The following is a 14,278-nucleotide window of genomic DNA, read 5'->3' as shown; positions in this document are numbered from 1 at the left end:
TACGAAATACTCGAATGCTGAAACAAAGAGACAAATAGAATGATAGAAATAAAATCTGGAAGAAGAAAAATAATTAGAACCTGAAAGAAGAAATTATTGTTAAATTATTTAAGAGAATGGACAATGGCCACTGAATAGCCATTGATCTAGCCAACGATGATATATAAATAAATCAACGACGAAGCATTCGAATATTGTACAAAATACTCGAATGCACAAACAATGAAAATTAGAATAAAGGAAATAGAATCTGAAAGAAGAAATATAATTAAAACCTGAAACAAAAAATAATTAGTACCTGAAAGAAAGAATTATTGTTAGATTATTTAAGAGAATGGACAATGGCTACTGAATAGCCATTGATCTAGCCAACGATGATATACAAATAAACCAACGACGAAGCATTCGAATATTGTACAAATATACTCGAATGCACAAACAATGAAAGCTAGAATAAAAGAAATAGAATCTGAAAGAAGAATGACAATTAAAGCCTGAAACAGAAAAGAAAAATATTAACGCGAACCTTCCGAAGTCGAAGAGACAACTGGCTCGAGCCTGCATGCGGGCCCCTTATATAGCGGCGGCCGAACGAAGATCGGCGAAAATTTCCGAACTTCACCGATTCCTTTTAAAGTTACTTTTCCGCTATAATAACTAATAATTTATTAACTTTTTTTACTTTTATCGTTAATATACGTTACAAGCTATTTGTTACCAATGATTTTAATTTGTTATTAACAATAGATTTATTAATTTATTAACTTCCTGTATGTCATGAATACATTTTAACACAAATACGTTGTTTATTTAAGTAGTGGCTGATAATTTATTAACTTTCCTTATTTGTATCGTTAATATACGTTGCAAAATATTTGTTATTAACAATAAATGTAGCAATTTATTAACTTTTTGCTAATTATAGATACATTTTCACGCAAATACGTTATATATACTAGTAATAGCCTATAATTTAGTCATTTTTCCACTTGTATTATAAATTTAGGTTGTGACCAATTGGTTGTTAGAAATAAGTGTAATAATTTTTACACTTTTGAAAATTATAGGTACATTTAAACATTAGTATGATATTGTTCTAGTAATAACCAATGAATTAATTCTTTTCTTGTATTATAAATTTACACTATGAACAATTTATTATTAATATCAAATTGGATTATTTATACATTTTTATGAACTATAACTGTATTTGAATGACATCATTGCCAAGAATTCCATCCACTTACCTCTCGCAGCCCCAAAAATCGTCAAATGTCTAACTGAAACATCGAAAATTTACAAGATAGGAAATATTTTAAACTTTGTGCGTAGCTCTTAGCTTGGTATGGTTTTCCAAAAATTATTCTTTGGAAAACGATACCAATTACCAGGTCGCACCACGAGGAGGTGGCTACGCATGGAGACCCGACATGCGCCCTAGTGGCGCAGCCTGCTGGCGCTACCTTTAAGTATTTAAGAACGATCGCGATTATCGCGAGAACAATTATGTTCTATTTGGTAAACGAGAGGGACAAGGTAGGAGAAATATGAAATGTATATATTCGCTCCAAGTTAGGTAGCTTACCTTTGTACAGATAGCGCGCACATGATACTTAGTCTAGGAATCTACCTTAGGACTACTTAGGTCTACGTAGTCCTACGTAATGGCGTATTACGCAAAGGCTAGAATGATTAGAAAAATTAAATGGGACTATATTTTTTAACAACTTTATATCGAAAAGTCATTCACATTAACGTATCGAATAACGAAATTGTTTCAAATTACAAATGATTCAGAGAAATTTGTTATAATTTTGCGATTAGTATAAAAAATGAGATCTATTGGACGATGATTTTGATATCGATTATGCATGACCACGTCTCTGACAAAGTTAGACGTGAGAACAATAGTTGCGTGGCGGCAAAATCCCATTTACGGATTTCCGATATATATTTCATCGTCCTGTCAACATTAAACATCATCCTAATACTGTTTCTGGATTGTTTCGTCTTCAGTAAAGCCTACGGAATACGCTACTGTATAGCAAATTCATGTTAGACAAAGAACTTTTTGTAAAAATGCAAGAACATTCGTAGAAAGTACGCTCTGACGTCTATTTCTAAAAATTGATAACCAATTATAATTATTCAAAAGCGCAAATAATTATAATTATGGACATTGACAGACTGGGGATACTCTCTCCTAACTTGTCAAACAACAATAAACCTCCTAACATTCTTAATTTTTATTTAATTCTTTATTTCAATAAAAATCCATGCGTTTTTAGAACTCACATTTTTCCGAAACTGAGGACGAAAGAGCAATTGTGCTTACGGATTCATTTTTCGAAAAGTGAACTCTACAGCAATTATTTAATGCATATTACAGCCAAGAGGAAAGGTTCGAATTTATTAAACAACGTTATTAATTTATTAATTGTCCCCTTCCTCCATGAAAAGACTCACAGTAACAGCTTCTTTGTTCCATGCTAAGTTTTCTCACAATGAATCCATCAAGTTATTAATTATCCAATTCATATTTTAGATTTCATTAACAATCTCGAGTCTTTATCCTTATTTCGTTATAATTTATATATTAATTAATTAATTAATTTCCCTTGGCACGAGAAGACTCGAGTGGTCTGGTATCTGGAGATGTTAATATGCATCATCTATCCAGATCCGTATCTAAAATCAATAAAGATCATGCTACTCTACGTGTCCTTGTACTTTATACACTTTATCAGAGAATAGTCCGCACGTGTGCGAAGTTACCGCGGAGCACCTGGTCGATGATGGGTGTTTTCCAAGTTAAACTGCTGCTTAAAAATTGACGGAAGCATGGGTGACCATGGATTCCCGGCAAGTGGCTCGAATCCATTTCCTCTGCCTTCCTCACGAGTACCAAAATGTCGACGTAGGTCCACGCTATCTCGCTACTCTTTGGCCGAGTATTTCTAATGGAAGACGTGCACCCGGTGATCAGTCAGTGGTCAGTAGCCGTGGTCAGTTTCGCTGAAATCGTTCCTGACAACTACCTATCCTCTCTGGACGTCTCTCCGAGACGTGCCATCCGGTTTCATCAGCTTCCGCGGGCTATGTCCACTCTGTGGTCAGTCATTCAGCGGTCACCTAACGAGTTTCTCTAAAATCATCCCTCGCGACTACCTGATTACTGTGTACACTTGCAGTTGCAAGTATTTTCGAGGACACTGCTCGTCCCAAATTAACGGTAGAAAATAATCTATCACGGGATGAGATTCAACTTGGCAATAAGAGAAATAGGGACATGGTAGAATTTCCACGTTCGTTCCAGTAATCCCGCCAATAAATCCTACCAATGCAAGGCATTAAAAAAACGGCGCAATTACAGCAATAAAAAGGGGACAAAACGCGACATCCAGCAAGGGAGTTGCAAGAATTGCGAAAATAAAAAAAGATTAGCTCTATAAATAACGATTTCATTCGAAACGATAAAAATTCCGACAAAAACGGAGCTGAAAATTAAAAAGGTTGCTTTTCTGGGCAATAAAACGTGGTACAGGGATAACAGAAAATGGAATTCGCGTAATAAAAAGCAGGCATTTCTTGGAAGAAATATATATATAAAGCAGCGAGGTATACCGTAAAAAGGGATGGACAGACATGGGGAATGTTATCAATCCGAAGTGAGCGGCAAATTCTAGAATATCCTGGGATCCTGTAGGACGCATGCCAGCAACTTGAGAACAGCAAGTTCGGACTAGGCTGTAGTTGAAACGTAAAGTTACCAAGCGAAAACGCGACTGCACGCGCGAAGTATACTCGAGCAACGGCGTTACGAGTGTATAATTGAACAATTACCTTGAGCAATTACCTTCACCTACATTACGACGATTACGTTACTATTTTCCGCCCACGTCATTGTGGTGAATCGCGATAAATCGGTGTTTAACGCACCGAAATTGCCGCATCCTAAACCCACGCCCTATCAGCCGCTACTTCTTATCGATAAACTACTAATTTCCATGGTAATTGATCGTTGGTGTGAATCATGTTTCGATAGGAATCAACGACTATACACGCATGCCTGTTGATACGAGGAACGGCGCACGTCGTAAAATTCGATCGAGATGCTAGGCATCGAAATCGGAGGATCACCGATTCGTGGGGGTGGTCGCGGTGGTCTGCTATATTCCGACTGGATCGGGGGTAGGTGGGGGTGGCTTCGTAGGTCGCTCATTCTGGCGTGGGTAGAGCAACCTTCGCCAGTAGTATCGCGGTGACGAGCAGACGCGGTTGTCTTCTACCACTCTCGCCGATCTTTCCTCGGTCTCGTCGTTCAGTACCCTAACACGGCCACCCCCGAAACGACTTCCATCAATTGTGAGTAAACTATCGCCGTTCCTCAGCACGCTGCATCCCCGAATGTCCCGCGTTTCGCCCCTTCGTATCGTCGCTTTGTCCCGTTTCCCGCGTTTAATGTGATCAACAGTGGCCGAACGTGGAAATTTCATTGGAAATCAAACGACGAGGAAGTGACACGTTCTCTGTGCACGGTATTCGATTGATATTTTAGACGCGGACAGGTGAAACGGGAATACCTGTCGTTTCATAGGAGAACGAAAGTTCCACGTTCGATCGGTGCAACGGTCGATCAGCTTGCACCGTTTCTTCGACGTTAGTACGCTACGTAAGACGTTTCGATCGGCCGCCAGTGTTCCACGCGACTGGTTTCCCATAAAAAAAGATACACCTGCTTTATTTCCCCAGTGTTCTCAACTGGTTTCATTAATCAGGACTAGTTCCTCGCAGTCCGGTCTAGTCGATGGGAAAATATCGACAGGGTCGTCTCGTCCACTGCGATGGGGGAAAATTTCGCGTGAATCAAGCGGAGACATCGAGGCAGCGTGACGGTATCTAGTATCGCGTTATTGCGTTACACGCGTCCTCGCCACTTAACGTTTTAAGGGCGCACGAAACGCCGCCGGTCTACATCGAACGAATCGACGAACGGATTAACGCGATTAGTTTTAATTACACGCGCGAAATTCCGCCGCTGATGTAACGGACGATCGTCACGCCAGCTCCTGTTAATCCCTTTGTTCGCCACTCAGCGTTGCTTCCTTCGTTCTATTCAAATCGTATGGAAATACGTTACCCTGCATACGCGAATCGTTGTTGTCGTTCCGCCTACGTTGCCCGCGAACAACGTCCGCCTTCGACGACGACGTGCAAATTCAGGGGAAAACGGTCCTTCACGGTGAGTGGGCCACGAAACGCCATCCAATGTCCGTTTATACTCATCGCGTCATGGTGTTGTACAATTAAAAAATTCAAAAACCGGGTCGCTGGTTGCAGAGTCGCGCGGGAATAAATTGTCGTTACAGCGGTTAGTCAACGAAACTCTCATTAGCCGACGAGATAACGCGGCAACTTTGTACGGAAGAAAAATCGAGAATTCCTTTATTAATTCCTCCCTTTTCTTCGTCCTTTTTCACAGGGAAGTTTCGTTACGCGGGACTGAAAATTTCCCATCTCGCATCCAATTTTCCATTCCACGCCGAGCTTATTTTCGCCACTGCTGTCCCACTATTGCCATGATCGTTGAACCTTGATCGCATTGTTCCAACGATATTTTAACGTTCCGGTTATTATCATAATTGAACGCCCCACGGAGAACGACTCTCCGCGACTCATTATCGTGTTTGGCTTCCACGCTTCCGTGACGATCAATATTTGGATCGCGGCGATGATTAAGGCTAGATTAACTCATATTTTTATGCGTCCACCGCCTCGCGTTATCGGATCGCGCACCTTTTACGGCCAATTTCCCGTTTCTTCCCGGCGTTCTGCACCGCTCCCGGTTGCCACGTCCGCGTCGGAGAATCGATGGAAACGCGACACAAAGGTCGGCAAAGAACGTCGACGAATTCCTTGCGACGATTCAATCGAACAAGGCGTCAGAAACTGGCCGGGTTGCCACTCTCGATTAACTTTCCACCGAGCCGTAGCTCGAGAGACTCGCAGAAATCGCGTTATTCGGTAAACGCGCCTGGAGGAATGCTTTCACGCGAGCAAGATCCAAGTAATGCCGCGGGACCTTGTGTAACAATTACGTTTCCAAGAGAAAAGCACCATGCCTATCTTTATTTTTAGCCCACCGTGTTGGTCGCATTAGACGCACGATCTACTGGCAACCAAGAATTACCCTGACGTTCTAATCGGACGTGGATCTGGTGGATCTGCCAGTTAAACGTGCGTTGAACCCCATTATAAATAGGTAGAACGTCTTCGAAGTTGGACGATGCTCATTGGAAAACGATTTAAACGACTGGTTGACATTTGGGAAATCTTGGTGGTTCATTTTTGGGTAAAATAATGTGAATCTTTATGCAAACTAACCGAGGCTAGTTCAAAGTCGCCGAGGAATACAGGGACTTTGAATTACAGCCATTCCTAGTAACATGCAGAAAATCGTTTTTCATAAGCCTAATCTTCGAAGCAGCCGGCACGAAAGCTCGCGATATCGTGACTGCTCGAGCAGGCGATAATTCGGTCCGCGAAACGAATAACATGACCCGGGTGTTTGATTTTCCACAGCGTGATCGATAAAGTTTATCACACCGGCGTGGTAATTTTGTAGCAAGGTAAACAACATTGTTGCCGACACGTGTGCGAGATTGTCGAGAAATAACGTGCAAATCGGTCGATTATCTCGACGGAGATTTCTAGGTAAAATCCCCTCAAGAATCCTCTCAAGAATCCCCTTAAAAATACACGTTGCTCTCGTTTAAAGGAGCCCGTAAGGACCTGCGCCACTAGACCTCGAGGCATTCATTGAAATTCTTTGACGCGAGGCTTTTAATTTTCGTTCTCTCGGTTGGATAATCGAGTCGAGTATCGAGTAGTAACCCGACGTCGTCCATCGTCGCTGACGTATATATACGTGCACCTAAACGTCCATTGCTGCTTTATTCGACTCGTTGCTCTCCCGTTTAATGGCCTCGCGCGTTCCTTAGCCTATCACGACAGCAGCTATATCGAAGATACTATCGTTGGAATATGAGTCGCGTGTTCGTTCTTGCAGCGGCAATAAAAGAAGCCAAGGAATATACCGTTCCGAAGCAGAGACTTTTTATTTTTAATCTCGATGCGAAGCTCCGCGTTTATTAGTCGCTGTTTCGTTATGCGCGGCTTATTCGCGAGGACATTTCGCTGTAACGCGTTATCAGCGGCGTTAACGTTAGCCGGAAAAGAAACGAGTTAAGAGCTTTTCAACATTTAGAAGGTTAATCCGCCGTGGAGAACGCGCAGGGGAATACCTGTCCTTCAGCGTAGTGGAAAAAAGAAAGAGAAGCTTCGTGTCAAAGGAAACAAATAGAGCCTCAACACGAGAAGAATTAAGCGGTCCACGGCCGTAAAGTGACTTGATACGCTCAACCTGGCTGGTTGAAAAGGAAAAAGAAAAAAATGCGAGAAAAAGAAGAACCCTAAACCCTGAGAAGAACGCGATAAACTGGCCTTTGAAGGAGAAGGAGCTTTTCTATACGCGTTTCACGCGAGGATTTCATAGATCATTCGATGGAACGAGAATTACCGGGTGCAGGGAGGAATGCAGAGGACAAAATATGGGGGAAAAGAGGGAAAAGCGGAAAAAAGGATTAAAGGACAAACACTTGACCGGGATTGGAAATGAATGTTTAGCTTTAATTTCTCCTAATTGCGTCGACGCGTTTGTCGGTATTCCTTTAACTCCGTGATCCTTCAGAAGCATTACTTTCGACCTAATTTACCATTCGCGTTGAAACGCGAGAGGCAGATATAAAGGGGAAAATAATAAAAAGAAGATAGTACGATATTTTTACCGGAATTACGAGTCGGTCGTGCGTGAATATTCGCAGCCGTTAATTTTATCGCGAATACGTGACTTTCCTTGTAAGCATCAGAAGACACAAATCATCGAACACCATCTTGATTACTTACTTCGCATCGAACGGGTTCCGTTCCCATTCTTTTTATCCCTCTGTCCACTCGTACTCGTAAAAGCCTCCCTTTATGACCGTAGACTTAAAGGCAACCCTCGAATTACGCGGCCGGTTGTAAAACAGCCCCGCCAGAAGCCGTGCCCCTTCCCGTGAAAGGTATTCGTAAAGTCGAAACTTTTTCAACCCTCTGCGTAGATTGTTTACGCGTTTAATTCGACGAACGCGAATTTTAATACCGTCTCGACTCCACTTGTCCTCGGGACCAACCCCTTTCAACCCCTTTTCAAATCCCTTTCCAACAGCACCCGGATAGACCTTCTTTGTGATCCTCGCGACGTTTGCTATCGAACAAGAATTCTCGCAAATCGCGTGGAATTTCCACCATTCCAGAGATTCCTATAGAATCGTTTGGAAAATTGCAGAGAATCGCGTAGAATTCGAGCGATCGACGCGAAACTTGGAGCACCCCGAACGCGAGGAGCGCCATTCCCGTACCACACCCCTCGCCTCATGACTGATTTCGTTTTAATGTCGCGCCTTAATTGCCGCCATCTAATTGATCTGAACGTTACCTCGTTGTTCGACGGTCCAGTCGCCGATTTCACGAGTCGTTTCTCGCGTGACACTCGAACGTAACTTCGAGGTTGTTCTTCAGCGTGGGGAATCATGAATGATTCATAACTGGCAACTGTCTTCGGCAGCCATTTTCGAGCACTATTCTTCCGAGACGAGCATGGCGGGTGATTAAACGCCCGACCAAGCCAGGTGAAAGGTGGATAGAGAAAGAGGGCGAGACCGAAGGATTTACGGGGCTGTTTCCAGGGTGAATCCATGTTGCGATCTTCCGACCTTTTTCGAACCTTCCTTCCCCTCCGTTGACTTCTGACTGACTGGAGCATTTCACTTTGCCGGAAACCAACCCCGAGGCCTAAACAAGCGTACCGTGGACGAAGATTTATCGAATTCTCGTAGGACGCGATCTCGATAGAGGCCCTATGCAACCCGTGTTATTTACAGGTAAACGTAATATGCCTGTCGCGATCATCAGAGACCTTTTTTCGAACCTTTCTTCCGCCCCGTTGACTCCTGACTGACTGGAGCATTTCACTTCACCGGAAACCAGCCCTGGAGCCTAAACAAGCACACCGTGGCCGGAAATTTATCAGATTTTCGTAAGACGCGATCTCAGTCGAGGCCCTATGCAGCCTGTGTTATTTACAGGGAACGTAGTATGCCTGTGGCAAAAATTTTCCAGCGTACACTCGCGTACGTGCCCCTCGTGTCCACATATTTCACCCTGCGGGACGTGTAATTTACCGGTACAAGACGTCCGTGAGATAGCAGCGTCCAAAACGTAGTCCGATTTTTCTCTATAGCCCTTCGTCTTCGTCTCGTCCAACGTCCCGTTACGTATTATTCGCGATTTTGGGACAAAGGCAAGGATACAGATGCTAGATTACCCGATGAACACAGTGGGCGTGAAAAAGTATCTTGTTTAATTTACCCCCGATCATTAATCTACCCTCTGCCTACGATATGATTAATGGCTACGCAGCGGAAAAACTTTCGCACACTAAATGGCGTTCGTTTGCTATGATTACGATGTTGATGCGATCACCTTAGCACGCGAACTTCCAAAGTGGAACCGCGTGGTCGGAGATTATAGCGATTTATCACAAAGTTCGTTTACCGATCATTTCTCTCGCCGCGTTTGATCAGTTCGCTCGCCTCGGCTCATTCGTCACGAAGGAACCGAGACGACTTTATCATTTTATTACGTATCAAGGTCTATCTATGGTCTCGGTCGCGGCCTGTAATATCCCGTGCACGGGCATCCTTGGGATTAATAACGTAACGCGATACCGTTGCGAAGTATACCCTTAAAGGAGCACGCGGATGACGCTGGGCCAATTTTTCTGATATTCAAATCACGCGGCACACGGTGAAACGGGATTAATAAACATTGCCACGAGCATGCTAGTGGTGGAGATGCATGTAAATCCATGCATGTATGTACGTTGGAATAAGGAGGAAGCGACCCATGGGTAAAATTCAGATCATTTCCCATACGTGATCGAAAAGTTACGTCAGTTTGAGCATCCTATTCGGTGGACAGGCTTGATGAAGACGTTTTAACTTTGTCTCGACGTGGGTCGAAGTACGATGGAAATTTGAATGGATCGAGAGCCTGCTAGATAATTGCGTAGTAAAAACTAAATACTAAAATAAACTCTACATTCCAGCGATGCGGGGACGATCCCTTACCCTGCGTTTTGTCTTTTGTCTTCCGTTTTCTGGAGACTCTTTTGGCCCTAAGCGTCTTTCAGCCCTAACAGACAGGCCAGTTTTAGTCGTTCGCCCGTTCAATAAACATCTATACAGCTTTTCCACCGTTTCCACTGGCTACTATTTCTTTGCTTTATAACCCCCCAACAATAATTCGAGTGTTCCGTTCATTTTTCACCGACACGTCGAGTCTACACCATCCCTGTATAAAAAGGATTGTATTTTCCCGAGGAAGAGCAGCTCTCCTGCTCGATCACGTTCTCTAAGCAGCCGACCCGATAGATGAATGTTCCACGAGTGACAATATCCTCAGTATCGAGTTTAGAAAAGCATGGCTCTCGAAGAGTTCTCTGGAAGTTACGAGACAACTTTTGGAAAGAAGAGAGCGAGGCTCATTTATATTTAAAAGAGATTTTCTCGGAGAACAGGCACCTCGACCAGGATGCAAAGAGATTCCTGGATCATCGTAAGTTTTCGTCGGACTATTCGTATACATCGGGACTCTGGAACAAGGGTAAAACAGAATCAGATTTATCAATGGAAAAACGTCAACTTTCTCATGATCGTGGAACCTCGTACAAAACCTACCTGGTCCTTCGGGATCACTTCCCTCGTAGCACGAATTCGAAAGTCGAGGAAGGTTGAAGATACAACGCGATAAAATATATCACCGTCGTTCCTCGATTCATGGTCTCGTTCTCTATTTAAAAAGGGATTTATTAACGCTCCACCATCGATGAATCTCTCCAGAGCAAAAGGACAGACCGTGAGATAAATTAGAGGATCGTTCGATTCCCATTACCTCGGTTTCCCATTCGAAGCAGCGATGGAAAAAGGGCGAGTCGCTTGGCCAGGCCGTCACGGTTCGAATTACAATTAAAAATACGAGATGGCAGCGCGAGATACCATTTACCATGATCGAGGCTAATTAGCAGATCGTCATCCACCTGACTTCCCTCGATCGCTGATGCAACCAGCCGACGAGGTTCCTGAAAAACGATCGAAAAGCCTGCGTCATACGCTCGGTCAGGACGAACGACGCCGATATTAACGAGCAGCGTATCGAGCTCAAAGGAGTGACTCCAATTACTGGTGCATTTTTCGAGACGATTCATCGGTACGAACGATTCGATATGGCGAGCTCGCGAGTAGAAATAAAAGGGAACAATATGAAAGGCGAAGTGTCTCGATTGCGTTATCGAGATGCTTCGAGAGAATTGATATAGCAGAGCGAAACCAGCGTCCAATCGTTTGGTCTCGCTTTTCCGGATCATCAGCTCGATAGGTGGAAGGAAATTGTTCGATTAGAGCCTGCCTAAACCTCCAAGTTGGATAACCGTCTATTATGACTGTCAGTATCGAATAGACTCGATCTGCCCACATCTTCGACCTTTCGACCGATTGATTTCCACTCTGCAAACACTCGCTGATTTTCTACGGCAAGTTGGATAATAGAGATACGGGGACGAAGGTATCGAGGCTGGAACTCGGGACTGGAGCTGAATTTATGACCGTTGGGTACTTGGAAAGGCGAACTGCTGGCAGTTTGAATAAGTTTGCCGAAGCGATCCGAATTTTTAAGACACTCCAGGCGATTACTTACCACCCTGTCGTTGGAACGATCAATTAGAAGCAGCTGGCTTTTCCTGTCACGGGGGATGATTGCGAACCGCATGAACCACAGATTGTCATAGGGCTCGATCGACCCGAAGATTCAGCGGTAATGTCAGTTCGTCTTCGAGATGGAACGGAGAATTTTTCTCTCCTCTGACTGTTCCTTCCTTTCGCAGTCACTGCGGAATGATTTCACAGTCACTGCGACCTATTTCCAAGTTTCCCAAAACTCGAGCCATGTCGAATCCAGTATATTCACTTGGCTTATTTTGAAGAGGAAATGATCAGAGCACTGGGTCACGTCGCAGGATCGCGACAGTTGTTACTAATGAACAGCCGGCTTAATTGACCGGCTAATAGATGTATTTCGCGAATATGCAGCTTCTCGTGGAAGCTCGTCATGTTTGTTCAGACGCGTGCCACCCACGGAGCTCGTGCAAGGCGCGGGCTGGTTTATTTGAGTTTGACGTTTCACGATTGTACTGGCGTCTTCGCGTTGCGCAATGTTCCCAGGAAATGGCTGCGAGAAAGATTTATCAACCGTAACTCGAGTCCCGCTAGTTCGCAGTCGCTGGTGCGAGATGACGAATAACCGGGAAAATCGGGAAAAAATGTGGGAAATGCGATTTACGTGAACGGCGCTGTAGCGCGGCTTCGTGGCGCTAAACGTATTATCTCGAAACGTTACAAAGCTCTCGCGTCGGAATGCGGCAGTCAGCTTGGCCGATAAATTCGGGCAGAATTCAAAGTCGACGAATTGTTTCGCGCGATCGAACGATTTAACGAACGCGGGAATTATCGTGCAAACAATTCGCGTTAATTCGTCGAATCGCAGAGATTCGACAACAGGTCAACGAGGCGATCTCTGGCGAAACGTATAGCTTCTATCTGCTCTTCACATTTCCGCTGGTTGGATCGCGTTATCGTCGCGGGGTTCCAAAACGATTCAGAGACTTTGCGAGTAGAGCTCGTCAACCGGGCCCATCCATCGAAAATCCATAAAGCCGTGCGTCAGATGAAAGAATTGCGTCCATTATTCCACCCTGCTGAAACTTCAACGTCCCTCCACGAGGGACCGTAACACCTGTCAGCCTCCAACTTCCGATGAATAGATCTTTGTGCTTCATCCTTCCATTCGCTCCTGTCATTCTCTACCGATCCACCGTTCCAGGACAAGGACTCTGACTTATTTTCCCCGCTTCCGTTCTCCAATTTCCATTATCCGCCTCAGCGAGTAGACGCTGCAGCGTTCTTCCTCTAATTACGAAGTAACCACCGACAGGGTCGCAATCTGTTCGGATCGTTTTAATCCGAGAACGTGGCGGCAACGGAAATCCGGCTGTTAAACGCGATATTAAAATTCCTTCGTTCTCCACTCGACCCTATCCCTTGGTCCACTACCGACGCGTCCATTGGACGCAGGCCTCGGATAAAAGGCACGCGTCGGGGCGAAGTTCGTGGTCGCAAAAACGCGTAGAATGGGGTGGCTTTCGTTCGCATAAAAGCTTCGATTGAAGAAGGGAGTACGGACCAGGCTATCCCCGGTTTCCTTCAATCGAAGCGCTATTTTATTCCGTAGCCTTTCTTCCATGAATCCTGGCAAGATGGCGAGAAATCATCGTCGTCAGGGCGGATCAGCAGGGCGTGGACCAAGCTTTGGGTCGGCTTTAGGGATGCTTTTGTCGGGAACAATCGAGCACCGTGTTTCGATCTCGCTCTATAATTGCGTACCGAGTGTTCCCTCTGTGATTGAATAATTTGTATCCGAGACTCGAATACCCGGTTAAGGACTGACGCTCTACTCCAACTCGTTTACGTGGCACGACTGAAACACGCAAAATATCTCGCAATAGAGGACGGATATTGGATGACAGAACTATGATACCCGCTACAATAGACTGAATGTAAATACGAGGAGCGTATGGCACTCCCAGATTTATCAAATAAATTCCGGCTTCCACGGTATTTAAATCTCGAGAGCGTCGATGCACCACTCCGACGTGTTTTATTCGCCCGCAGGAAACGAAGCGTGACTCGTTCTCTTTATTCCTTTTCCTCTACACTCCCGGTATCCAGATTGGAATTTCTATATCGTCTCTTCATCGTCGCATTTGTCGCCGTATTTGAAACAAGCTATTTTCCTCTCTCGGATAAAGGGAAGATAAGCCACAGATGACAATTAGATAGAGGAACGTTTAGAGATTGCACGGAGCAATTGGCATTTTTCACAGTTTCTTAAGGGACGAGGTTTAGGCTAGCTCGCGTCCGCTTTGTCGGAAGTTAGGGCACGTTCCTCGGTTCAACGCCAATGAAACGACAACGATCCTGCCGGGAGATAAACTTCGAAGGAACAAAGAAACGCGACCAGCCCCGAACACGCCCTACGAAAGCACGCTCGAGCTTTTGCTTCG

At 44.5% G+C, this 14,278-nt stretch overlaps 1 protein-coding gene across 2 annotated transcripts in view; it reads left to right on the top strand.

Moving 5' to 3' along the window:
- The window catches only part of LOC108555483 (neuropeptide CCHamide-1 receptor), a 33,926-nt gene that overhangs the window by 8,676 nt on the left and 10,972 nt on the right, over positions 1-14,278 (top strand). The window contains exon 1 of one of the 2 annotated variants that reach the window (XM_017911138.1): positions 4,266-4,365. The exons of the other annotated variant lie outside the window; for it this stretch is intronic. The gene's annotated coding sequence lies outside the window, so the exon portion shown is untranslated. Of the gene's footprint in view, positions 1-4,265; positions 4,366-14,278 lie in introns of those variants that run through there. 2 annotated transcript variants of the gene reach the window in all.

This window comes from Eufriesea mexicana, unplaced genomic scaffold (assembly GCF_001483705.2).
Source record: "Eufriesea mexicana isolate 0111107269 unplaced genomic scaffold, ASM148370v2 scaffold124, whole genome shotgun sequence".
Taxonomy (NCBI): Eukaryota; Metazoa; Arthropoda; class Insecta; order Hymenoptera; family Apidae; genus Eufriesea; species Eufriesea mexicana.
This window is presented reverse-complemented; position numbering and strand designations above follow the sequence as displayed.